General features: G+C 36.2%; 1 protein-coding gene, 1 non-coding gene and 1 pseudogene across 10 annotated transcripts in view; all 3 read right to left on the bottom strand.

Moving 5' to 3' along the window:
* CCSER2 (coiled-coil serine rich protein 2) overlaps positions 1-25840 on the bottom strand; it is a 200079-nt gene that overhangs the window by 111389 nt on the left and 62850 nt on the right. Inside the window, exon 1 of one of the 9 annotated variants that reach the window (XM_046026975.1) lies at positions 8641-8644. The exons of the other annotated variants lie outside the window; for them this stretch is intronic. The gene's annotated coding sequence lies outside the window, so the exon portion shown is untranslated. Of the gene's footprint in view, positions 1-8640; positions 8645-25840 lie in introns of those variants that run through there. 9 annotated transcript variants of the gene reach the window in all.
* Positions 9191-9297, bottom strand: LOC123955868. The gene has a single exon (XR_006821411.1). It is a non-coding gene; the product is annotated as a U6 spliceosomal RNA (small nuclear RNA).
* Positions 11171-11276, bottom strand: LOC123955833 (annotated as a pseudogene).

Genomic DNA, 25840 nt, shown 5'->3' with positions numbered 1-25840 from the left:
AGTATGGGAACCCATCAACCTGGTACATCCCTTAACCACAATAAAAACCAGAGCTACCTGCCTCTCTTAACTTCACTCAAACTATTCTTGTCCACTTTAGGTACCTGCTCTGCTCTCCCCAGAAAGCATCATTACATGAGTAATAAATTGTTTCATACCCTCTTAGTATACAGTATTCACATCTGAACAAATTTGGGGGGAGGGAATATGAAGCTGTCCCTCCATGTGGCAACTCAAAGACATACCCTCAATAACTCAACACATACAAAAACCAGTATATGGAAGGCACAAGATATACCCACATCTTTGTCTTTGTCAAGAGTGTAGCTAAACTATGATATTGCTGCCTTGGCATCCATTTTGTGTGGCCAAGGGACCTGTAGGGGCCTTGAACTGAAACTAGCCCCTCCCATGAGTTCATGCCCTAGGTAATAACCCCAGCATCACAAGCAAATGTAAATTCCTGATAGGATTTCCCCAAAAGCCCTTGTGAGCTGTAATTACCCTGCCTCCCAGTGCCTTCCCCTTGCGCACCCCTTAAATAAACTCACTTGGGGTTATCAAAACCCTGCTCTTTTCGATTTGTACTGACCAAACCAGAATTAGTTCGGGAATCCCAAAGCACTCTAGTCATCAACCCTAACAAAGTCACATACCCCAGGACCTGTGACTCTCCTTACCTGCACTTTTATGGCCCCTTCAGGCATGCCAAATACTTCCTTCAGAACCTTCCTTCAGAAGTAATAAACTTCTCTATTGCAATTTCCCTTGGTCTCTTTTATTGAACTGGGGTTCACCATCCAACACTCCAGGGCTCTACTTTACAAATGGTAATTGAACAAAGTTGCAACAGCCCTCCAAGGGTACTTGTCTTCCCTCAAACAGTTTCTTTACAATATGGTAACGGCTCAACTACCATGAAAGCACAATGGATGGATATCTAAGTCTTGGTATGTCAGAGAAAACCTAAAACAAAATCAAATCAGAGAAAATCTAAAGAACAAACAAATATGGTCTCTAGAACATGGAAGAGGAAAATATCTTCTACATAAACAGTATTCTAAGGGCAAGGAATCAAAAAGCATAATCTACTCTAAGTGCAAGTAAAAAAAATAAATTTATTTTTAAAAGACAAAAAGTAAATACTTGGACTTTGCAGGGGCACAGACAAAATCAATATACTACATAGGTACTTATAGAGTCATTTAAAGAGTAACCACCTAAAATGTAAAAAAACATTTTTCAGGTTGTGAAAAACAAGGTGGTTGGCCAGATGTGGCTGGCTTATATGACAGAGTTTGCTGACCTGCTCAATGCAAATAATTGCAAGTAGTTCATTAATACTTGTTATGCACTATTTGTATTTTCCCAAAGTTCTTTTTTTTTTTTAAAGATTTTATTTATTTCTTTGACAGAGAGAGAGATCACAAGTAGGCAGAGAGGCAGGCAGAGAGAGAGGAGGAAGCAGGCTCCCTGCAGAGCAGAGAGCCCGATGCGGGGCTCAATCCCAGGACCCTGAGATCATGACCTGAGCTGAAGGCAGCGGCTTAATCCACTGAGCCACCCAGGCGCCCCTGTATTTTCCCAAAGTTCTTATACTGAAGCCCTAGCCCACAATATGAGTCTATATGGAGGTAGGGTCTCCAGGAGGTAATTTGTTCTAGACAGAGTCAGGATAGTGGAACCCTATGATGGGATTAGTGTCCTTATAAGAAGAGAAAGAAATCGGAGCACATACTCTTTCTCTCCCACCATGTGAGTATATAGTAAGAAAGTGGCTATCTGGAAGCAAGGAAAGGGGTCTGTCTTCACCAGGAAATGGATTTGCCAACACATTGATCTTGGACTTCCAGCCTCCAAAACTGAAATGTCTGCTGTTTAAGCCACTCAGTCCACTCAGTCTACAGTGTTTTGTTATAGTAGCCCTAGGTGACTAAGACAACACTCAGAGAAGTAGATCTATATCATGAACAACTATTTAGGTCATATTAAGGCATCTAGACTTTATGTCAATGAAAGAGTTATGACAGATGAGTTTTCAAAGTGGTAAATTGAGATTTACATTAAAGAAATATTCTGGTTGCTGTGTCCAAATGAATTTAAGTAGGAAAGAAAAAGCAGTTTGTGGCTACTGCAGAATCTACGTGACATGATGGTGGCCTGGTATTAATCAGTGTCAGTGAGAATGAAGGATAAGCAATTACAAAACATACTGAGGAGTCAGGATCTATAGAACAAAATCTCACTAGCAGTAAGGAAGGAGCCACAAATAACTCCTTGGTTCCTGGCTTGAGAAACGCATGGATAATTCCTATTCACTGAAAGAAAGTAAATATTAAAAAAAAAAAAAAAGAAAGAAAACCAAATCTGGTAGAAGGTAAAAGAATTAATACCTAATTTTAGAACCTGGTAATTTTGATATGCTTGCTGCATCTTTGGAAGACATGTTCAGCAGAGGACAATATATGTGAGATGGGCAAGAGATTTGAGGTGTAGGACTCAGCACCACAGAGATGACATACAAAGCCGAATAAGGAGTTGAAGACTGGATTCTAATATCTGTCTTAAACAATGTTCCCCTATTCATCTTTATGGGAGATCTATGCTTCTCAGAGTTATATCAGAGATATTATTGAGACCTTTCAGTAAGGAAGTAGGCAAAGAGAGGAAGTAAAAAAAAAAATTGATACTTGACTCTCTCTGCTTGACTTATTTCACTCAGCATAATCACTTCCAGTCCACTCAGCATAATCACTTCCAGGAGGTTGGGGGAACCAGGTGGTGGGTAATAGGGAGGGCATGTATTGCATGGAGCACTGGGTGTTGTGCAAAAACAATGAATACTGTTACACTGAAAAAATAAATAAATAAAATTTTTTTTAAAAAATTGATCTATTCTAATTTTTCTTCACCAGCTTAGAAATCTATCATCTGCACAGGTAAGGAGTTGTATTACTATAGAAAGAAAGAAAAAAAAACATGCAGCGTGGAGACTGGTTAACATGGGAAAGTGTTTCTGTTCCATGTTTGTTATGCCAGGATCCTCTAACTGGCAAGCCAAGACTTCTTGACAGCCAACATCCACATGTACCTGTTTAAGTTGGGAGACCATCTAATAAGACCATTAGCTGGGAGTATGACAAAAAAAAACACCTTAAATCTGTATATTCTGGCTCCCAGAGGTTTCCCACAAGCCTCACTGGAATTAAAACTCTGAATACATATTAGCAGAATCATCACAGAATTTCCTTGACCTCTGAGAATACTTTTCCATTCAAATAGAGCAAGCTATGAGATGGTAGGCCAGTTCTTTCTTCCATGAATCCCTTCTTCACTAATAAATTGAAGAAAGCCTTCACATTTTTGACAAATGAAAAGCACTATCTATTGTAACTATCATGCAGTAAAATTAACTTTTTATTATTGTACAGTTTATGATTTTTAAAATACATACTAATTTGTGTAAGTACCAATACTATTAGGACAAAAATAGTCTCTTCACCTGAAAAATCTTCCTTGTACTATCCAGCTACAATTACATCCACCACCCACTCATATCCCCAACAATGATCCATTCCCCAACACTACAGCTTTGTCTTTTAAGAATGTCATATAAATGGAATCAGAGTTTGTAACCCTTTTAGACTGGCTTCTTACACTCAACAGAATACCTTTAAGATTCACCTAAGTCGAGGCACCTGGGTTTCTCAGTCGGTTAAGTGTTTGCCTTTGGCTTAGGTCATAATCCCAGAGTCCTGGGATTGAGTCCTGCACTCAGCATCTTGCTTGGAGGAGAGCCTACTTCTCCCTCTGCCTCCTGCTCCCCCTGGTTGTACTTTACCTCTCTCTCTCTCTGTCTCTCTCTCTGACAAATAAATAAATAAAATTTAAAAAAAAAAAGATTCCCCTAAGTCACTGAATATATCATAATTCAAAGTATTCAGCAATACTTTTTATTGCTGAGTGGTATTCCTTTGCATGGATGTACCAGTTTGTGTATCTGTGTACTCACTGAAGGACACCAGTTTCTAGCTGTTATAAATAAAACTATGACAAACATTTATGTACAGGTTTTTGTGTGAATATAAACTTTTATGTCCAGGAGTGGTGGGACTGCTAGGTGACACGGTAAATATGTTTAAATTCTTAAGAAACTTCTAAGCCATTTCTGAGTTGCTGTATGGTTCTGCACTCTAGTTGTCAGTGAGACTAGCCTTTCCCATATGCCCCTCTACGGCCTGACTGCAAATCTGAAGAGAGCAGATCTTGTTCCCAGTTTAGAATCTCAGTCCCCGTTTCCAAAGAGCTCAGTGAAGACCTTATTCCAAAAAATTGTGTTTCTCTGTTCTAACCTGTCTGGGGTTACCTGAGTGACTGACACAAAATGCATGTTCATTTTGCCTAGCTTGGAATCACACAGCGTACAAAAGTAATAGGCATTGCTCAAAACCACTGGGAGACAGACAATCCACAATCACCCTGGAACAAAATATTATAGTTGACAAACATAAATGAATAGTGAAGCCACAAAAAAAGTCCACAGTAGGATGCATTCTCAGTAAAGACCTAAGAGGACCCAAAGCTTTCAACTCTAGATGATTTCTAGGCTCAGAAAAAGTAGTAAGTGAAGGTTAAGGCAGAGTTGTAAATCATCAGGCTAAGCACTGAAGGAGTACCCAAAAAGGAGCCAAAATGCAAAGATGAAAGATAACAAGGGTTTTAATTTTGACTTTGAGAATTTTTTACTCTCCTGCTTTGAATTCTTCCTTCTTTCTCTGTCATCCTTCCTTCTTCTTTCCCTCCTTCCCTTCTCTCTTACTCTCACTCTCCTTCTCTCCTCCTTTTGTCTCTTGTTTATTTTTGGCATTTAAGGAAATCCCTGCCTAAAAGACATGCTAAAGTAACACAAACTTCTCAGACTAAACATGATGAGCAAAAGACTTTACAAAAATTGTTTTAAAAAACTACTTAAAAAGCAAACACCTATAGCCTACAGCAAGTAACAAAACAAACCCTAAGGAGAGTGCAGAATATGATTTCCAGTGTTGCCACATTAAAATATTCAAAATAACAGAAATGATCCCTGATGAAGCTCAAGCACTGAACTTTGTCTACTGACAGCCTTTAAAACAACTGTCTTTGATATATTCAAAGAACTCAAGAAAACCATAGGCAAAGAATATTTAACCAAGTACAGAACATGGGTAAAGAGGAATATAAAAAACAAACAAAGAAATTCTGCAGTTAAAGTATGACAAATGAAAAATTCACTAAAACTCCTAAGTATACATCCACAATAACTGAAAGCAGGATCTCAAAGAGATATATATACACACCCGCATTCACTGCAGTATTAGTTAAAAAAGTCAAGAGGTGGAAACAATCCAAATGTCCATCAAAAGATGAATGGGTAAATGTGGTATATACATATAATGCAATATTATTCTCCTTTAAAAAGAAGGAAAGCTTATGATATGCAACAACACAGATGAACCTTGAGGACACTTTGCTAAGTGATATAGGCCAGTCACAAAATGACAATCCTGCATGATTCCATATATACGAAGTATCTAGAATAGTCAAACTCATAGAAACAGAAAGTAAAATAGTGGTTATCAGGGACTGGGAGGTGAGGGAAAAGGAGAGCTTGTTGTTCAGTGAATACAGAGGTTCAATTATGCAAGATAAAAAAGTTCTAAAGATCTGTTCTACAACAATATGAATATAGTTAATGCTACTGAACTATACTTTAAAATAGGTGAAATGGTAAATTTTATGTAATTTTTTACCACAATTAAAAATTAAGAAAGAACAATTAAGAGTTAATGCTTAAGAATTAAGAAATGATATAGTTGTAAACCCACATTTTCGCATACCTACTTGATGCCAGTATTGTGATAAGCATTTCAAATACATTATCTTGATTTGGTCCTCATGAAAAAAAAAAAATCACAAGAATTTCAATAGCAGATTTGAACAGAGAGAAGAAAGAATCAACAAATCTGAAGATTTGTCCATTGCAATTATTCAGGCTACATAGAAGAAAGAAAAACAATAAAATAAATAAAATTTATTTTATAAACAAAAGGCCTGACGAGAACCACAATTAGATACCACTTCATACCAGTCAAAATGGCTAAAATTAACAAGTCAGAAAACAACAGATGTTGGAGAGGATGCAGAGAAACGGGAACCTTCTTACACTTAGGTGGGAATGCAAACTGGTGTAGTCACTCTAGAAAACAGTATGGAGGTTTCTCAAAAACTTAAAAACAGAACTACCCTACAACCCAGCAATTTCACTAATAGGTATTTATCCAAAGGATACAAACAAAGTGACTTGAAGGAGCACATATACCCCAATGTTTATAGCAACAATGTCCACAACAGTCAAAATAAGTAAAGAGCCCAGATTGACAGATGAGTGGATAAAGATGATGTGGTAAATATATATTATTATAAACATATTATAATATAAATATATATATATATATATATATATTACTCAGCCATCAAAAAGAATGAAGTCTTGCCATTTGCAATGATGGAGATGGAACTAGAGGCTATTACGCTAAGCAAAATAAGTCAGAGAAAGAAAAATACTGTATGATTTCACTTATATGTGGAACTTAAGAAACAAAACAGATAAGGGGGAAGGGAAGGAAAAATAAAATAAGATAAAAACAGACAGGGAGGCAAACCATAAGAGACTTTTAACATAGGGTTGCTGGAGGAGAGGTAGGTAGAAGGATGCAGTAACTGGGTGATGAGCATTAGGGAGGGCACTTGATGGAATAAGCACTGGGTGTTATATGCAACTGAAAATGAATCACTAAATTCCACCCCTGAAATAATACCCTATATGTTAATTTAACTAAATTGAAAAAAAAAAATTGTTAAAAGCCTGAGAGATTTCTGAAGATACTGTCAAGGCATTCCAACATATGCATGATTAAGAACCTCAAAAGAAGAATGAAAAACAGGCAGAAAGAATATCTGAAAAAATAATAGCCAAAAATTTCTCAAATTTGAAAAAAGACAAGAATTTACACATTGAAGAAACAAACTGAATTACAAGAAGAATAAATGCAGACAGCATACCAATTTGAATTATATTCAAATTGTCAAAAGCCAAAGAAAAGATGTAAAGCACCAAGAGAAAAGCAAGGCACTGTATGCTAGGGATCCACAGTAAGATGAAAAGCCAAGTTCTCATCACAAAGCGTGGAGGCCTGAAGCCTATGGGATGGACATGTTTAAATTAAAGTGCTAAAAGAACACTCAACCAAGAATTCTCTACCCAAGAAAATTACCCTTCAAAAATAAAGAAGAAATTAAGAGATTACCAAATAAAAATAAGAACCAAAAAACTGAGATTGTAACCAATAAACTTGCCCTATAAAAAATTCTAAGGGGAGTCATTCAGGCACAAATACTTAAAACAAAAAGTATATGTTAATATGTGCACAATGTATTAAGATGTAATTCATGGCAATAACATGAAAAAAAGGGAAAAATTGTATAGAAACAGAGTTTTTGTATACTACTGAAGCTAAGTTTGTATCAATCCAAACTACATTGTTGTAAATTCAGGATTTTCATTATAATTCCTAGGTAACCAAAAAAATTTTTAGAAATAAACATTTGAAAAATCAGACAAGAATCAAAATGGTATATTGCAAAAATCAATTAACCTCAAAAAAGCAGCAAGTGAAGAAATAAGAAAAAGTGTAAGACATGCAGAAAAAATAGCAAAATGAGATAATGAAATCATTCCTTATCAAATCATATCCTTATCTGTTACTACTATAAATGGAAATAGGTTAAATATCACAAACGGCAGAGTGGTTTAAAAAAAAAATCAAACTTAGGCGCCTGGGTGGCTCAGTGGGTTAAAGCCTCTGCCTTTGGCTCAGGTCATGATCTCAGGGTCCTGGGATCAAGTCCCACATAGGGCTCTCTGCTCGGTGGGGAGCCTGCTTCCCCATCTCTCTGCCTGCCTCTCTGCCTACTTGTGATCTCTCTCTCTGTCAAATAAATAAATAAAATCTTAAAAAAAAAAAAAAGAATCTGCATTTTAAAAAATAAATAAAATTATAAATAAATAAATAAATAAAAAATCAAACTATATAGTAACCTTAGACTCACACTGCATCCAAAGACACATATAAGTTGAAAAGTAAACATGCAGGGGCACCTGGGTGGCTCAGTGGGTTAAAGCCTCTGCCTTCTGCTCAGGTCATGATCCCAGTGTCCTGGGATCAAGTCCCGCATCCGGCTCTCTGCTTAGCGGGGAGCCTGCTTCCTCCTCGCTCTGCCTGCCTCCCTGCCTACTTGGGATCTCTCTCTGTCAAATAAATAAATAAAATCTTTAAAAAAAAAAAAAGTAAACATGCAAACAGGAACCAGAAGATAGCTGGGTGGCCACACTAGTAGCAGACAAAATACTTTAAGTCAAAAATTATTAGAAGAAACAAAAAAGGATATTATATATTGATAATAGGTTAATTAGCCAAGAAGATATAACAATTATAGACATGTGTATACCAATCAACAGAGCAAAATATATGAAGCAAAGACTGACAAATTTGAAGGAAGAAATAAAGAGAGGTCTACAATAATACCTGGAAATGTCAATACTATGCTTTCAATAATGAACAGATTATCTGGATAGAAGATTGTTATGGAAATAGAGAACTTGAGCAATACTATAAACCAACTGGACCTGAAAGATAAGTATACATATAAGTACAAATACCGATATGTGATATTTAAGTATATACAACACATAATATAGATTTATATTTATAAATATTATATTACATAAATATATAATTACATAATATATAAATGTTACATTAACATAAATATATGATCACATTTATATTATACATTACATGTTATATATAAAAATACAAACATATATGTACACCTATACATACAAAATAAAAAAATTTACCCCACAAAAACAGCATACACATTCCTCTTATGTGCATGGGGCATGTTCTCCAAGATATAACATGTTATTCACAAAATAATCCTCAACAACAAACTGAAATCACAAGAAAATCTTCTTGGTCCAAATGTAATGAAATTACAATTCATAACAGAAAAGACCCGGAAAATTCGCATATATGGAAACTGAACAATGCCTTTTTTAAGAACTTTGCAATAGTTTTATATTTTTAATAAGAATACGGAATGCTTCACAAATTTGCATGTCATCCTTGCCTAGGAGCTATGTTAATCTTCCCCAAATTGTTCCAATTTTAGTATATGTGCCGCTGAAGCTAGAACTGAACAACATATTCTTAATCAATTGATCAAAGAAAAACCACAGGAAAAATCAGAAAATACTTAGAGAAAAATCAGAGCAAAAATACAACATACCAGAACTCATAAAATGGAGCAAAAACCAAACTCAAAGTGAAATTTTTTGCAGCAAATGCCTACCTTAAAAAGAGAAGAAAAATCTACAACTCAATAATCTAACTATAGCTTATGGAACCAGAAAATAACAGAAAACTGAATCTCAACGTTAGCAGAGGAAAAAAAAATAAAGATCGTGCAGAAAAAAAATACAATAGAAAACAGCAAAACAAAGAAAAACTAATGAAAACAAAAGCTGGTGGCATATTTATCACAAATATGACAAACCATTAACTATACTGACAAAGAAAAAAAGAAAGCCAAAACTATAAAAATAACTAAAATCAGAAGCAAAAATGGGGACATTACTACCAACGTTACTAAAACAAAAAGGATTTTAAGAGAGTATTATGAAAAATCTGAGCAACATTACACAAATTAGACAATTAAGATAAATGGATAAATTTGTAGATGCATAGAAATTACCAAAATGACTCAAGGAAAAAAAATAGAAAATCTGGACAAACTTAAAACAAGAGACACGATCAGTAATCCATAAACTTCCCAAATTAAAAACAAAAACAAAAAAAAACCTCTACCATATCAGATGGCTTAACCGGTGAATTCCACCAAAAATTTAAAGAATTAACATCATTCCTTTCCAAACTCTTCAAAAAAATATAACACTTCCTAACTCATTCTATGAACCCAGAATTACCCTGATACAAATGCAAACACTACAAGAAAACTACAAACCAGTATCCTTGTGATATGGATATAAAGATATACTAATAAATTCAACCAATCAGCATAATAAAAAGATTATATAACTGGGAGTTACCCCAGGAATACAAAAATGCCATGTGTAAAAATCAATGTAATATACTGCATTTACAGAAGGAAAGAAAATAACCACATCACCTCAATTAATACAGAAATAGCATTCAACAAAATTCATCATCCTTTCATAACAAAAATATTCAGAAAAGTAGAAATATAGTGGAACTTTCTCAACATGATAAAGGACCTTTATAAAAAACCGACACCTAACATACTCACTAGAAAAAGACTGAAAGTTTATTTCCCTAAAATCAGAAGCAAAACAAGGATGTACGCTTTCACCATTGCTATTCAACAATGTACTGGAGGTTCTAGCCAGACAATTAAACAAGAAAATTAACTAAAGAAGCATTTGAATTGGTAAAGAAGTAAACTATCTTTTTTCATAGATAACATGATTTTACTTTTTCATTACTGTTTTGATATTTGGGGCACCATAGGATGATACATATATGTCATATATATAAGTATCATCCCAAAGAATCCACAAAAGAACTACTAGAGCTAATAATAAACTGAGGAAAGTAGCAGGGTAAAATATAAACACTGAAAAATCAGTTATTTTTTTTCTATACACCAAAAGGAACAATAAAAAAAATTAAGAAAAACAAGTCCATTAACAATGGCATCCAAAAAACAAACAAAAAAAAAACCAAAAAAGTCTAGAATAAATTTAACCAAGGAGATAAAAGACTTATATGCTGAAAAGTACAAAATATTGCTGAAAGAAACTAAAAAAGACCTACATAAATGAAAAGACACTTTGTGTTCATAAACTATAAGAATTAATGTTGTTAAAATGTCTACTAATCAAAGTAATCTATATTTTCAATGAAACCTTTCAAAATTTGAATGGCCTTTGTTGTAGAAATGAAAAAACTAATTCTAAAATTCAAATGAAAGTGTGAGGCACCTCAAATACCAAAAGAGCATTGAAGAAGTACAACATACTTGGAAGACTCATACTTCATGGTTTCAAAACTTATCTTTGTGATGAAGTAATCAATAAGCAATAATTGCGCCTCAGATAAACATAACTGGCTACGATACTGCCACTGCGCAAAACTTGTGATGAAGTAATCAAAAACATGTGATTACATATTACTACAGTATTCAAAATAGTACACTGCTGACAAAATGACAGACATACAGATCCACAGAACAGAACTGAGAGAACCGAAATAAATGTATACATCTCTGGCCAACTGATTTTTGACAAAGGTACCAATATCACTCAATAAAGGAAAGAGTCATCTCAACAAATGGTGCTGAAAGAGGTAAACAGCCACATGCAAAAGAATGAAGTTGGACCATTACTTCACACCATAATAACCTGTACAAAAACTAATTAAATGGATCAACAACCTAAATATAATAACTAAAATCATTAAAATTTAGAAGAAAACACAGAGGTAAATCTTTGTAACTTTGGATTTTGCAATGAATTCTTAAGATATGACACCAAGAGCATAAGCAATGAAAGAAAATATAAATTGGACTTCAAAATTAAAATTGGACTTCATTAAAATTGTACATCTTAGGATATTATCAATAAAGCAGAAAGACAACCTACAGAATGGGAGAGAATATTTGCAAATCATGAATGTGATAAGTGTCTAGTATCCAGAATGTATAAAAACACAAGCAACCAATTTTTTTTAAAAATGGACAAAGAACTTAAATCGACATTTCTCTGAAAAAAGATAAATAGCCAGCAAGTAAATGAAAAGATGCTCAACATTACTATTCACTTGGGAAATGTAAATCAAAACCATAATAAAATATCACTTAACATCTAGTAGGATGGCTTTAATTAAAAAAATGTTTTAAAATAAAAAAAAGTTAAAGGAAAAAAGCAGAAAACTACTACTATCAGGGATATAGAAAAACTATAAGCCTTATATATTGCTGGTGGTTTATAAAAATCATTTTGTAATTCAGCTGCTTTAAAAAGTTCAGTAGTTCCTCAAAAAATTAAATGGAATTACTATAAAGTACATGCCCCTCAAAAATTTAAAATAGGTACGTAAACAAAAACATGTACATGTATGTTCATATCAGCATACATACATGTTCATATCAGCACTATTCATAATAGCCAAAGGATAGAAACCCATACACTCAATCTTCAATAGCACCCTTTAAGACCAGCCCTGGCTTCCATTGGTACACTCAATCTTCAATAGTGCTGCATTAACACCTCTGCTTCAACCTCATCAATGTTCAATATATTCATCCCATTTCTAATAAACATCCAGCCCTGAAAGGACAAGTCCCTAGACTTTCTCACCTTCTTTCCCTCCCTTCTTGTTAATGATTCTTTTTCTTTTTTTTTAAGATCTTTAATACCTAAAGGGAAATGGAGATAGCAAACATGACAAAGTGTCTTGAACAGTTGCTTGATTTTACAGCATGGTTACATGGGAGAGTCATGTAAAGAGGGCCCCCTTAATCACAGTGATCTGGGTAAGGGGTATACTCAGTAGATGACTATCCCAATCACCATAAAGCCAGTCCAGCATGGCTTGCTATAAGGGGTACAGCACTTCATCCAGGGTTTTCCACTAGGCGTTTATACAGGAAAGATAGTCTTAACTTTTCAGATAAACAAACTTGAGAACAGCTCTTATCCAGTCCACCAGGCTACTTGCTCCCTTGGGAATAACCCACCTCAATTCAGACACCACTAGCTAAAACTCAAGTGTTCCCAGGCCCTAAACTTCTGATCAAGTGGCTACAAATCTAGAGGTTCCCAATACTCCCTCAGGTTCAATAATTCAGTAGAAAAATTCACAGAACTCAGGAAGGCAATATAGTTTGAAATTACAGTTATATTACAACAAAATGTGTTATCAATCATGCCCAGCCAAAAGAAGACACACACAGGGCAAGGTCTGAGATGATCCCAAACAAAACTTCCGTATTCTCTGTGGAGCCAAAAGAAGTCACTATATAGTATAGCAATGAGTAACAATACACAGAGTATTGTTAACCAGGGATGCTCATCTGTGATTCATTGTCCAAAGTTTTTAACTGGCATTTCATTACATAGGCATGATTGATCAAATTACCGGCCATATACTGAACTTGATCTCCAGCCCACTTCCTCTGCTCCCTAGAGATGAGACTAATTTTACATGGCTCAATGCTCCAACCCTATAATCACAGGTGTGGTTTTTCTTGCATACTTTACCCCCATCCTGAAGTACCTCATTAGCATTAACTATTAAGGCCATCATGAACAAAAACACTCCTGTCACTTGAGAAATTCCAAAGATGTAGAGGTTTTCAAGCACAAACTAGATACAAAAGCCACCTGAATTCTTTGTTATACAACATAAGACTTATTAAAAGACAAAACAACACAATAAGACAGCATGTTATTGGCTGAAGAATAAACACATAGGAGTGCCTGGGTGGCTCAGTCATTAAGTGTCTGCCTTCGGCTCAGGTCATGTTCCCAGAATCCTGGGATAGAGCCCCGTGTCAGGCTTCCTGCTCAATGGAGAGCCTGCTTCTCCCTCTCGCTCTGCTGCTCCCCTTGCTTGTGCTGTCTCTGTCAAATAAATAAATAAAAACTTAAAAAAGAATAAACAGATCAATGAAACAAAACAAGGCTCAGAAGTAGACCCACACAAGTATATTAACTGATTCTGACAAAGAGGAAGTAGAGAGTGTTCAATGCAGAAAGGACAATCTTTTCATAGTGTTGCAACTCTTATACAAAAGTATATGCAAAAAAAAATTAACGCAAATCCAAGTATTAAACAGAAATTAACTCAAAATGGATCATAGACCAAAATGTGAAGTACAAGACTGTAAAACTTTTTTTTTTTTTTTTAAGATTTTATTTATTTATTTGACACAAAGAGAGAGGAGGAGAGAGCACGGAGGGGGGCGGGGGGCAGAAGGCAGAGGGAGAGGGAGAAGCAAGCTTCCCGGCTGAGCAGGGAGCCCGATGCCGGGCTTGATCTCAGGACCCTGGGATAATGACCTAAGCCAAAGGCAGATGCTTAACCAACTAAGCCATCCAGGTGCCCCAAGATTATAAAACTTCTTAAAGTAGAAAACCTACATGACCTTGGCTTTAATAATGATTTGTTAATTATAATACCAATAGCATTATCTTTGAAAGAAAACACTGATAATTTGGAATTTATTTAAAACTTCTGCTCTGTGCACTGGGTATTATATGCAAATAATGAATCGGGGAACACTACATCAAAAACTAATGATGTACTTGTATGGTGACTAACAGAACATAATTTTAAAAACGCTTCTGGGGGTACCTGGGTGGCTCAGTGAGTTAAAGCCTCTGCCTTCGGCTCAGGTCATGATCCCAGGGTCCTGGGATCAAGCCCAGCATCGGGCTCTCTGCTCAGGGGGGAGCCTGCTTCCTCCTCCCTCTCTTTCTGCCTGCCTCTCTGCCTACTTGTGATCTCTGTCTGTCAAATAAATAAATAAAATCTTTAAGAAAAAAAAAAAAGAGTTACAAGTTAGTACTTAAAAAAAAAAAAGGCTTCTACTCTGTGAAATACATTTTTAAAAGAATGAAAAGACAAGGCACAGACTAGGAGAAAATACTGTAGAACACTATATCTGATTTAAAAATTTATATGCAAAATATACAGAGAACTCTTAAAACTCAGTAAGAAAACAAATCAATTAAAAAATGGGCAATAGATCTAAAGTGACACTTCAAAGACATACAGATGACAAATAAGCATATGAAAAGATGCTCAACATTATTATTAGGGAATTGCAAATTTAAAAACAATGAGATACCACTGTACACCTAATAAAATGTCTAAAATCCAAAACAATGACAATACCAGCTGCTAATAAGAATGCAGAGCAACTGAAATTCTCACTCACTGTTAGTGGAAATGCAAAATGGTACAATGACTTTGCAAAATAATTTGGCAGTTTCTTTTGAACAAGGCTTTTAACATAGCCTTACAACATGGGTGAGCAACTGCACTCTTTGATATTTTCCCAGATGATTTAAAGAAACATCTATCCACAGAAATACTTGTATGTGGATATTTATGGCAGCTTTACTGATAACAGCCAAAAACTGGAAGCAACCAAAATTTCCTTTGATAGATGAACGGGTAAACGAACCATGGTACATCCAAAGTCATATTATTTCCCGATTTAAAAAATGAGCTATCAAGTCACAAAAAGACATGGATGAAATCTCAAATGCATATTGCTAAATGAAAGAAGCCAGTATGAAAAAGCTATAGACTGTATGATTTTAATTGATTTTAATTATATAGCATTCTCTTTTTTTTTAAGATTTTATTTATTTATTTGACAGAGAGAGATCACAAGTAGCAAAGAGATAGGAAGAGAGAGAGAGGGAAGCAGGCTCCCCGCTGAGCAGAGAGCCCGATGTGGGACTCAATCCCAGGACCCTGAGATCATGACCCGAGCTGAAGGCAGCAGCTTAACCCACTGAGCCACCCAGGTGCCCTATAGCATTCTTTAAAAGGTAAAACCTATATATCAGTGTTTGCTGGGGGCTCACTGGGGAAACCAATAAATAGATGAAGTATAGGGAACATTTCAGGATGGTGAAACTACTCTTTATGATACTGTAATGATGAATACAAAACATTAAGCATTTGTTGAAATCCACTGAAGTTTACAGCATAAAGAGTAAATTTAATGAATGCAAATTTGTTTAGAAATCTTTTAAGAAATCAGGGTCCCTGGAGGGAGTGCAGAATGTGTCAAAAGTCTAAATGGATTTATTACACATGTATGAAACAAACTCCCTGAAGATGATGAGTGGTATAAGGTGATGACCTAAGTAACTTCAGAAATGAAAGGAGTCTAAGACTAAAGGCTAAGAAATTCTATAAGCAGTGTACTCTAGTTGATAAAGGTGCTTCCTGTTGAGGTACAATTAATAATTCTGAAATGACTATAAATATATACTAGAGTTGAACAATTACATAAATGGATGGCTGATTAAAAAAAAAAAGTTTTCTTCCTCAGAGTGGGAGACTACAAACAAACAAGGGGAAAAAGCAAAAACGATGCATTTGGTAATGGGTTAGAATTGGACACATCAATATGTGAACTCATGTTTAGCTCAAAATATAAATGGTTACATATAGAAATATTTACAGATATGTGTATATACATAGGTTAGTACACACACATATATCTCCTCTTTCAGCTGACAAAAATCTAGAACCAAAACCCTGGCTGCCACATACCACTAACACACTTTTCCAATTAGAAACTAAGGCTTTTCGGGGTACCTGGGTGGCTTAGTTGGTTGAGTGTCCTGACTCTTGATTTCGGCTCAGGTCATGATCTCAGGGTCATGAGATAAAGCCCCACGTTGGGCTCCACACTCAGCAGAGTCTACTTGAGATTCTCTGCCTCTCTCTCTGCCCCTTCCCCTACTCATGCACACATTCTCTCTCTAAAATAAATAAATCTACTCATGCACATATTCTCTCTCTAAAATAAATAAATCTTAAAAAAAAAAAACTAAGACTCTTTGGAGAAGGGGCTGATTCTAAGACTGAGGCAGAAAATATACAAAATGAGTCTGAGTCTAGAGCATCATACAATGCCAGAAAAATTAAAAAAAAAAAAAAAAGGCACCCAAAACCAAAATAACAACAACAACAAAAAAATACAATGATAGGGGTATGGATTAGAACCAAAAATATAAAATATGTAAGTCCATACTGATATAAAGAAATGATGGAATAAATAAATGAGGAATAAGACAAATCCCTTTCCATCTTGCAGGAGAAATCCAAATAATTTATACAGAGATACCCTACACTTAATGAGGTGGGTTATAACTAGCTATTCCTTAAGTGTGGGATGCCCAAAGTGATATTTCCCAAAGAGTACAGTACAGAAAGAGAGAAGAAAAGGAAAACTTTATTGTGGAGAAACCAAAAAAACACTATCCCAAGCCAGGGTCAACAGCAACAATGCTAAGTCATACTGACGGTATATATCCTTGCTATGATGTGATGAGAATTCACTTTAACTCTGTGGTCTTCTGCCCAAAAACATATTTCCCCAGTCCAATCATAAGGAAAGCATGAAACAAATCCCAGTTGGGAAACATTCTAGAAAATCTGACTAGGAGTACTCTTCAAAACTGGCAAGGCCATCGAAATCAAGGAAAGTCCAAGACACCATCATGACCAAGAAAAGTCTAAGACATGACTACTACTTATAATACAGTATCCTGTATGGAATCCTAGAACAGAAGAAGGGTAAAACTGAGAATATCTAAATAATATGGACTCTAAGTAATAAGATACCAATATTGGTTCACTATTGTGGCAAATATGCTATACTAATGTAATATACTAATAATAGGGGAAACTGGATGTGGGATATATAGGTATACTTTACACTATCTTTACAATACTGTGAATCTAAAACTCAAAACTGATGAATTACTAAATTCTACATCTGAAACTAATCATGTACTGTATGTTGGCTAATTGAATTTAAATTAAAAAATCTAAAACTCAAAAGTTTACTAAAAATTGAACATTTACTAGGATCTTAATGATAGTAAGAAATGACTTAATTTTTTAGAGGTATAGAAATGAAATTTAGTTATGTCTGAACAAGAGTCCTTACCTATTAGTAAAACATTGAGAAATAAATAATTTTTAAGGCATAGTGAAATAGCTACATATAAATGTACAACTGTACATTTACATATAAAAACTTTATGGGTGGATGGGTGGCTCAGCCAGTTAAGCATCTGCCTTCGGCTCAGGTCATAATCTCAGGGTTCTGGGATTGAGGCCTGTGTCAGGCTCCCTGCCCAGCGGGAAGTCAGCTTCTCCCTCTCCCTCCTCCCCCCTGCTCATGCTCTCTCTCTCTCAAATAAATAAATAAATATTTTATATTACATTATTATATCACATAAATCATGATGATATGTAAGACTCACTCAAATTAATCCTATTTGGGAAGAGGAGTGGGTGAATAGGGATATAAATGAAAAAAGGCCATGATTCTGATCATCCTTTAAGTTGAATAACTGGTATAATGAACCCCCTTGATTCTTCTCTCTAGGTTTGAATACGTGTGAAATTTTCTATAAAAAACTAAGTAACTGCCTGATTTAAAAATTTAACAGAAAGGGCCAGATGATAGACTCTAAGAAATCTCTCAGAAAGACAAAGGACAAAATAATATTAATAATAATAGTAAAAGAAGAATGAACAGAAATAGAAAAATAGGAGAGAATAGAAGCTGATAAGCTCATGTGAGACATAACAACTATTAGAAATTCTAGGAAAAGGCACAGAAACAATGGAAGGGATAAAATAATAAAAAAAAAAGAAAAGAAAAATTTCCAGATTTGAAAAGGATAATGGATCAAACTCCTCATTTTAGACAGCTTCAAAAATTTTTGTTTGTGATTATCTCATAGATACCCAAGACATAGTGAGTAAAAATAAATACAGATTAACCCTCAGCCCCAGTAACTTCCAATCCAGAGTTTTTCCTTATCTCTCATCCCATCACGACATTGAAAAATCCCTGCTCAGAGAAATTTCAGAAATTTCAGCATTGCTACAAGACTCTACCTGAGTCTTAAAGGCTAAGGCAGTTAGTCTAACCACAAAGAAAACTCAAATAGCCAGATGTATGACAGTGACCAAGTTTAAATAAGCTTATAAAATGTCACTACAATACAAATATTTTACAGAAGAAATTTCCTTAAAATAGAGCTTGCTCCCAGACCGAGAGAACAGAACAAGGCTCTACTGACACGTCTACACAAATCCTTTATGAAGAATACCCTATCTGCGAAGAGTGATAGTTTGACTTCTTCTTTACCAATTTGGATGCCTTTAATTTCTTTTTGTTGTCTGATTGCTGAGGCTAGGACTTCTAATACTATGTTGAATAGCAGTGGTGATAATGGACATCCCTGCCGTGTTCCTGACCTTAATGGAAAAGCTTTCAGTTTTTCTCCATTGAGAATGATATTTGCGGTGGGTTTTTCATAGATGGCTTTGATAATATTGAGGTATGTGCCCTCTATCCCTACACTTTGAAGAGTTTTGATCAGGAAGGGATGCTGTACTTTGTCAAATGCTTTTTCAGCATCTATTGAGAGTATCATATGGTTCTTGTTCTTTCTTTTATTAATGTGTTCTATCACATTGATTGATTTGCGGATGTTGAACCAACCCTGCAGCCCTGGAATAAATCCCACTTGATCGTGGTGAATAATCCTTTTAATGTACTGTTGAATCCTATTGGCTAGTATTTTGGCGAGAATTTTTGCGTCTGTGTTCATCAAGGATATTGGTCTGTAGTTCTCTTTTTTGGTGGGATCCTTGTCTGGTTTTGGGATCAAGGTGATGCTGGCCTCATAGAATGAGTTTGGAAGTTTTCCTTCCATTTCTATTTTTTGGAACAGTTTCAGGAGAATAGGAATGAGTTCTTCTTTAAATGTTTGGTAGAATTCCCCTGGGAAGCCGTCTGGCCCTGGGCTTTTGTTTGTTTGGAGATTTTTGATGACTGTTTCAATCTCCTTACTGGTTATGGGCCTGTTCAGGTTTTCTATTTCTTCCTGGTTCAGTTGTGGTAGTTTATATGTCTCTAGGAATGCATCCATTTCTTCCAGATTGGCCAATTTGTTGGCGTAGAGTTGCTCATAGTATGTTCTTATAATTGTCTGTATTTCTTTGGTGTTAGTTGTGATCTCTCCTCTTTCATTCATGATTTTATTGATTTGGGTCCTTTCTCTTTTCTTTTTGATGAGTCTGGCCAGGGGTTTATCAATCCTATTGATTCTTTCAAAGAACCAGCTCCTAGTTTCATTGATTTTTTCTATTGTTTTTTTGGTTTCTATTTCATTGATTTCTGCTCTGATCTTTATGATTTCTCTTCTCCTGGATTGGAAGAATAAATATTGTGAAAATGTCTATGCTACCTAAAGCAATCTACACATTTAATGCAATCCCTATCAAAATACCATCCATTTTTTTCAAAGAAATGGAACAAATAATCCTAAAATTTATATGGAACCAGAAAAGACCTCGAATAGCCAAAGGAATATTGAAGAACAAAGTCAAAGTTGGTGGCATCACAATTCCGGACTTCAAGCTCTATTACAAAGCTGTCATCATCAAGACAGCATGGTACTGGCACAAAAACAGACACATAGACCAGTGGAACAGAATAGAGAGCCCAGAAATCGACCCTCAACTCTATGGTCAACTAATCTTCGACAAAGCAGGAAAGAATGTCCAATGGAAAAAAGACAGCCTCTTCAATAAATGGTGCTGGGAAAATTGGACAGCCACATGCAGAAAAATGAAATTGGACTACGTCCTTACACCACACACGAAAATAGACTCCAAATGGATGAAGGACCTCAATGTGAGAAAGGAATCCATCAAAATCCTTGAGGAGAACGCAGGCAGCAACCTCTTCGACCTCAGCCGCAGCAACATCTTCCTAGGAACAACGGCAAAGGCAAGGGAAGCAAGGGCGAAAATGAACTATTGGGATTTCATCAAGATCAAAAGCTTTTGCACAGCAAAGGAAACAGTTAACAAAACCAAAAGACAGCTGACAGAATGGGAGAAGATATTTGCAAACGACATATCAGATAAAGGGCTAGTATCCAAAATCTATAAGGAACTTAGCAAACTCAACACCCAAAGAACAAACAATCCAATCAAGAAATGGGCAGAGGACATGAACAGACATTTCTGCAAAGAAGACATCCAGATGGCCAACAGACACATGAAAAAGTGCTCCACGTCACTCGGCATCAGGGAAATACAAATCAAAACCACAATGAGATATCACCTCACACCAGTCAGAATGGCTAAAATTAACAAGTCAGGAAATGACAGATGCTGGAGAGGATGTGGAGAAAGGGGAACCCTCCTCCACTGTTGGTGGGAATGCAAGCTGGTGCAACCACTCTGGAAAACAGCATGGAGGTTCCTCAAAATGTTGAAAATAGAACTACCCTATGACCCAGCAATTGCACTACTGGGTATTTACCCTAAAGATACAAACATAGTGATCCGAAGGGGCACGTGTACCCGAATGTTTATAGCAGCAATGTCTACAATAGCCAGACTATGGAAAGAACCTAGATGTCCATCAACAGATGAATGGATCAAGAAGATGTGGTATATATACACAATGGAATACTATGCAGCCATCAAAAGAAATGAAATCTTGCCATTTGCGACGACGTGGATGGAACTAGAGCGTATCATGCTTAGTGAAATAAGTCAATCGGAGAAAGACAACTATCATATGATCTCCCTGATATGAGGACATGGAGAAGCAACATGGGGGGGTAGGGGGATAGGAGAAGAATAAATGAAACAAGATGGGATTGGGAGGGAGACAAACCATAAATGACTCTTAATCTCACAAAACAAACTGGGGGTTGCTGGGGGGAGGTGGGATTGGGAGAGGGGGTGCGGGCTATGGACATTGGGGAGGGGAGGCGAACCATAAGAGACTATGGACTCTGAAAAACAACCTGAGGGTTTTGAAGGGTCAGGGGTGGGAGGTTGGGGGAACAGGTGGTGGGTGATGGGGAGGGCACGTTTTGCATGGAGCACTGGGTGTTGTGCAAAAAGAATGAATACTGTTACGCTGAAAAAAAATAAATAAATAATTGGTATATTTAAAAAAAAAAAAAAAAAAGAATACCCTATCACACAAAAATCTTAAAAAAAAAAAATTAAATGACCATTCATCACTGCATTCCCTGTGAATTATGTAACTAGAAAGAGAAGACTTCGTCTATAGCTCAATGCTTTATAAATTTCTCTTTTGCTCTCAAGAAACACTCATCTTAGATTTTCCTCCATTCTTCCCAGGAACAAACCTATCTTAATACCGAGGAATACCTTACAAAAATAAACACAGTATATAAGGTCACAAATCTAAGAGCTCCAGAGGAAGAAATGACTACTCACTGTTTCATTTAGGGATCTCCATGCTGAAATTATTATTTCTCACAAAATATTTTAAGAATTCTACTGCAATAAAAAATAGGAATTTCAGAGAAATGAAATAATTTTCCTGATAAAGAGAAAATGCCTGGTATAGTACCCGTGACTATGTTAGGTTACACAGCAAAAGAGAAATTAAGGTTGCAGGTGGAATTATGGCTGCTAGTCAGCTGACCTTAAAATAGGGATTTTATCCTGGATTATCCAGGTGGGCCCACTGTAATCACTCTTTAGAGTACAAGAGGGAGGCAGAAGAAAGGCAGAGAAGGATGGTCAAAGAGATGTAGTGTTGCTGGGTTTAAAGACAAAGGAAGTGGAGAGGTGGTCATAATTCAAGGGCAGCTGCTTGAAACTGGAAAAGGGGGAGAAAAAAAAAGGATTCTCCCCTAGAGCGTCCAAAAAGAATGCAACCCTGCTGACACCTTGATTTTAGCCCACTGAGACCTGTATCTGACTTCTAACCTTTAGAACAATAAGATAATAAACATGGGATGTTTTAAGGTACTAGGTTTGTGGTAATTTGTTAAAACAGCAAAAGAAATCAAATATATTGTTTCTTTAAATTCTATAATAAGACTTATTTCTGTTTCTTCTGTTTTAATTCTAATCCTACTCCTATTGCCCGAAAACTTTAGAGTTTAAGTATCTATTCCCTTCTTTCCTGGTATACTTCCCAGTGGGCTAAGAGAAAGGCCAACACATAAGCACATGAAGAGCTGAAAAGGAAGCAGAGAAGAGTCAGAGTGTGACCTTGTGTGGAACTTCTACTGGCAGTAGGTTTAACTGTCTCGGCCCTGCCAGTCCTGTAATACGTTGTAGCCTTCGGCAAAAAATCCAAGTCAAGTTCTGCTTGACTTGACTTAGACTTTTTTTTTTTTAAGGTTTAAAAATACAGGTATTTTATTTTTTTAAATTAGAGACATCTGCAGTACCCCACTGCTAGTGAGACTGGTTTCACAAATTTAGTTTGACAAGTTATCGAAGGAAGAAACAAATAGAAAAAGAAACACAAAACAACAAAAACAAATTTCAGAGGGAAAATCAAATCTATAATTAGTACAACATGCTATGTAAAATATCCAATTTTGAAAGAAATAAGAAACAGTGATCCATATTTTAGGAGAAAAACTGTCCATAGAATTGTCCATAGAATTTGGAAGTTTCCAAATATTCTCATATGTTGCTTAATAAACAATAGACAAATACTTCAAAACAGCTACTATATTAAAAGAAGCAAAGGAAAGCACACTTAAAAAAATTAAGGAAAGTATGTAAACAATAGAGATAGAAATTATGAAGAAGACCCAAATGGAATTTCTCAAGTTGCAAAGTACAACAACAGTAATTAAAATTTAAAAATTTTACTAAGGCAAAGATGGTGGTATAGTAGGAGGCCCCCTGGCTTGCTTTGTCCCTCAAACATAGCCAGATAACTATCAAATCATAATGAATACTGAAGAAAGCAACCTGAGGACTGATAGAACAAACAGCACAACTAAAGGGACAGAAGAGGCCACTTCAAGGAAGATGGGAAGTATGGAGACTTGTTATGGAGGAGAAACAGATTGTGGGTACTGTGGAGGGGAGGGAACCCTGGTTGTGGAGAAAGGTGAGAGAGAGTGAGTCGAGTACACAGGGATAAGCACAAAGAGAAGAGTTCCCCCAAAGCCACTGGCTCAGAAAAGGAGAGGGCTTGTATCTCCTGTTTTTTTGCAACCAGTGGGTCTCAGAGACTGGAGTTTCAAAGGTCCCCAGACTTGGCTGTGATAGAGACCTGGGGACACTGGCCTACTCCTGAGCAGAGGCAGGCAAATGATCACAGGCAGACTGCATAAACTAAGGGGCACAGGGAAAGACAGTTCGTACTTTTTGGAGCACATCTGTGAGAGGTGGCATTGCTTCTCCACAGACAAAAGAACCAGCGGGTGCCATTTCCCTCTCCTGCCCCTAGGCATAAATCAAATTCAGTAAACAACACAGAACCGATACTGGCTATTTAATCTGCTTACACCAAGTCTGCCCCACTGTGCTCCACCGGTATGGCTTTTCTCAGGCACGCTGGCTACAAGTGTAATGGTCTCCCCCAGAAGACCGGCACATACCCTGCATGCACCACACCTACAGACCATAAAGCTTGCAAAGCTTCAATTCTAGTGGGAAGAGAATCAGGTCTCTTTTAGTAAGCAGATAAAAACACACCTAGTTAACACTCACTACACTGTGGTCAAGGTCCAAACACTCCCCACAGAGGCAAGGAAAAGTTTTGCAGAATTTCTCCTTGACTTAGACCTTTTAAAAATTTCCTTTAGCCTATACAGGTTTCAGATAAGTATTTTAGCCACATTGATTATAATGGCAGGTAGCAGATTTCAGTTAACATGTATGTTTGTTCAGAGTTTAGCTGAACTATTCCATCATATTGCTGCCTCGGCATACATTTTTGGCCAAGCTACCTGCAAGGGCCTTAAACTGACACTAATCCCTTGTACAAGCACAAGCCCTAGATAAGAGTCCACAGTCACAAGCAAATATAAGTTCCTTGCCTCCCAACACCTTCCCCTTGTGTAGCCCTTAGGAAAAACCCCTGTGAAGCTTCCCAAAACCCTTGCTCTTTATGGTCTAACTGGACAATCCACCTTAGCCCAGGAACCCCAAAGCACTCCACCCACAGACCCTAATAAATGCATGTGCCCCAGTTCCTCCCTCTTTCTGCCTGTACCTTGCCTTGACCTTCCTGTGTGGTACCTCAAGGCAAGGGGTATACTTCCTCCAGGGCTGGTGAGTAGTAAATTTCTTTTATCTTCGCTTCTCTTGTGGTCTTTTGGCTCACCATCCAAGCACCCTGGGGGCTCTACTTAAAAATGTTGATTTAACCAAACCATAACAATGTTTAATAAATTGAAATGCCAAATGCATTGGTGATTTAGTGTAGTACTCTTGTAGGATGATGGGAAAATGACTGTATTTAATGCCTCCAACTCCTTCAGTAGTCTGAATTTCCTTCTTTGAGATTCAATTTTCTGTCCTTAAAACCAGTCAAGTTACAGTGCAACAGTGACTGCCCATTTTAGCTGAGCATCAGACTTATTGCACATTACATCAAATGGAGCTTAATATGCTGTTTTCTAAGCCTAAAGTGAATGTTCACCCTCTCTTTTTCTTGGCCAATTGATTAACTTTGTATTCATTCTTTGAAACTGAACTCAGACATCACTTCCTCTTTGAAACCTTACACACACACACACACACACACACACACACACACAGACACACAGTTAACCTCCCCTTCTGCATTGAGACCACATGCATACTAATCATAGCATGCATATCACTTGTAAAATTACAGTATGATCATTTATTTATAATCTATCTGCCAATCATACTAGACTTTGTATTCATTAAGGACAAAGCCTTATCCATATCAGTATCTTTAGCACTCAACAGTATGTCTAGTAGAAGCTCTATACATAATTACTAAATTAAACTTCAGATTGTAATAAGCAACCTATAAGACATACAGTGAAGAAAATATTGCATTTAAAGGGTCACCACAACTATATTTGATAAATTTAAACTTGTTTTCATATATAAAATTTACATTAATAGTCAAAAAAGAACCT

This window comes from Meles meles, chromosome 13 (assembly GCF_922984935.1).
Source record: "Meles meles chromosome 13, mMelMel3.1 paternal haplotype, whole genome shotgun sequence".
In the NCBI taxonomy this organism is placed as follows: Eukaryota; Metazoa; Chordata; class Mammalia; order Carnivora; family Mustelidae; genus Meles; species Meles meles.
Note: the sequence above shows the minus strand (reverse complement) of the source record. Positions and strands in the feature narration are given on the sequence as shown.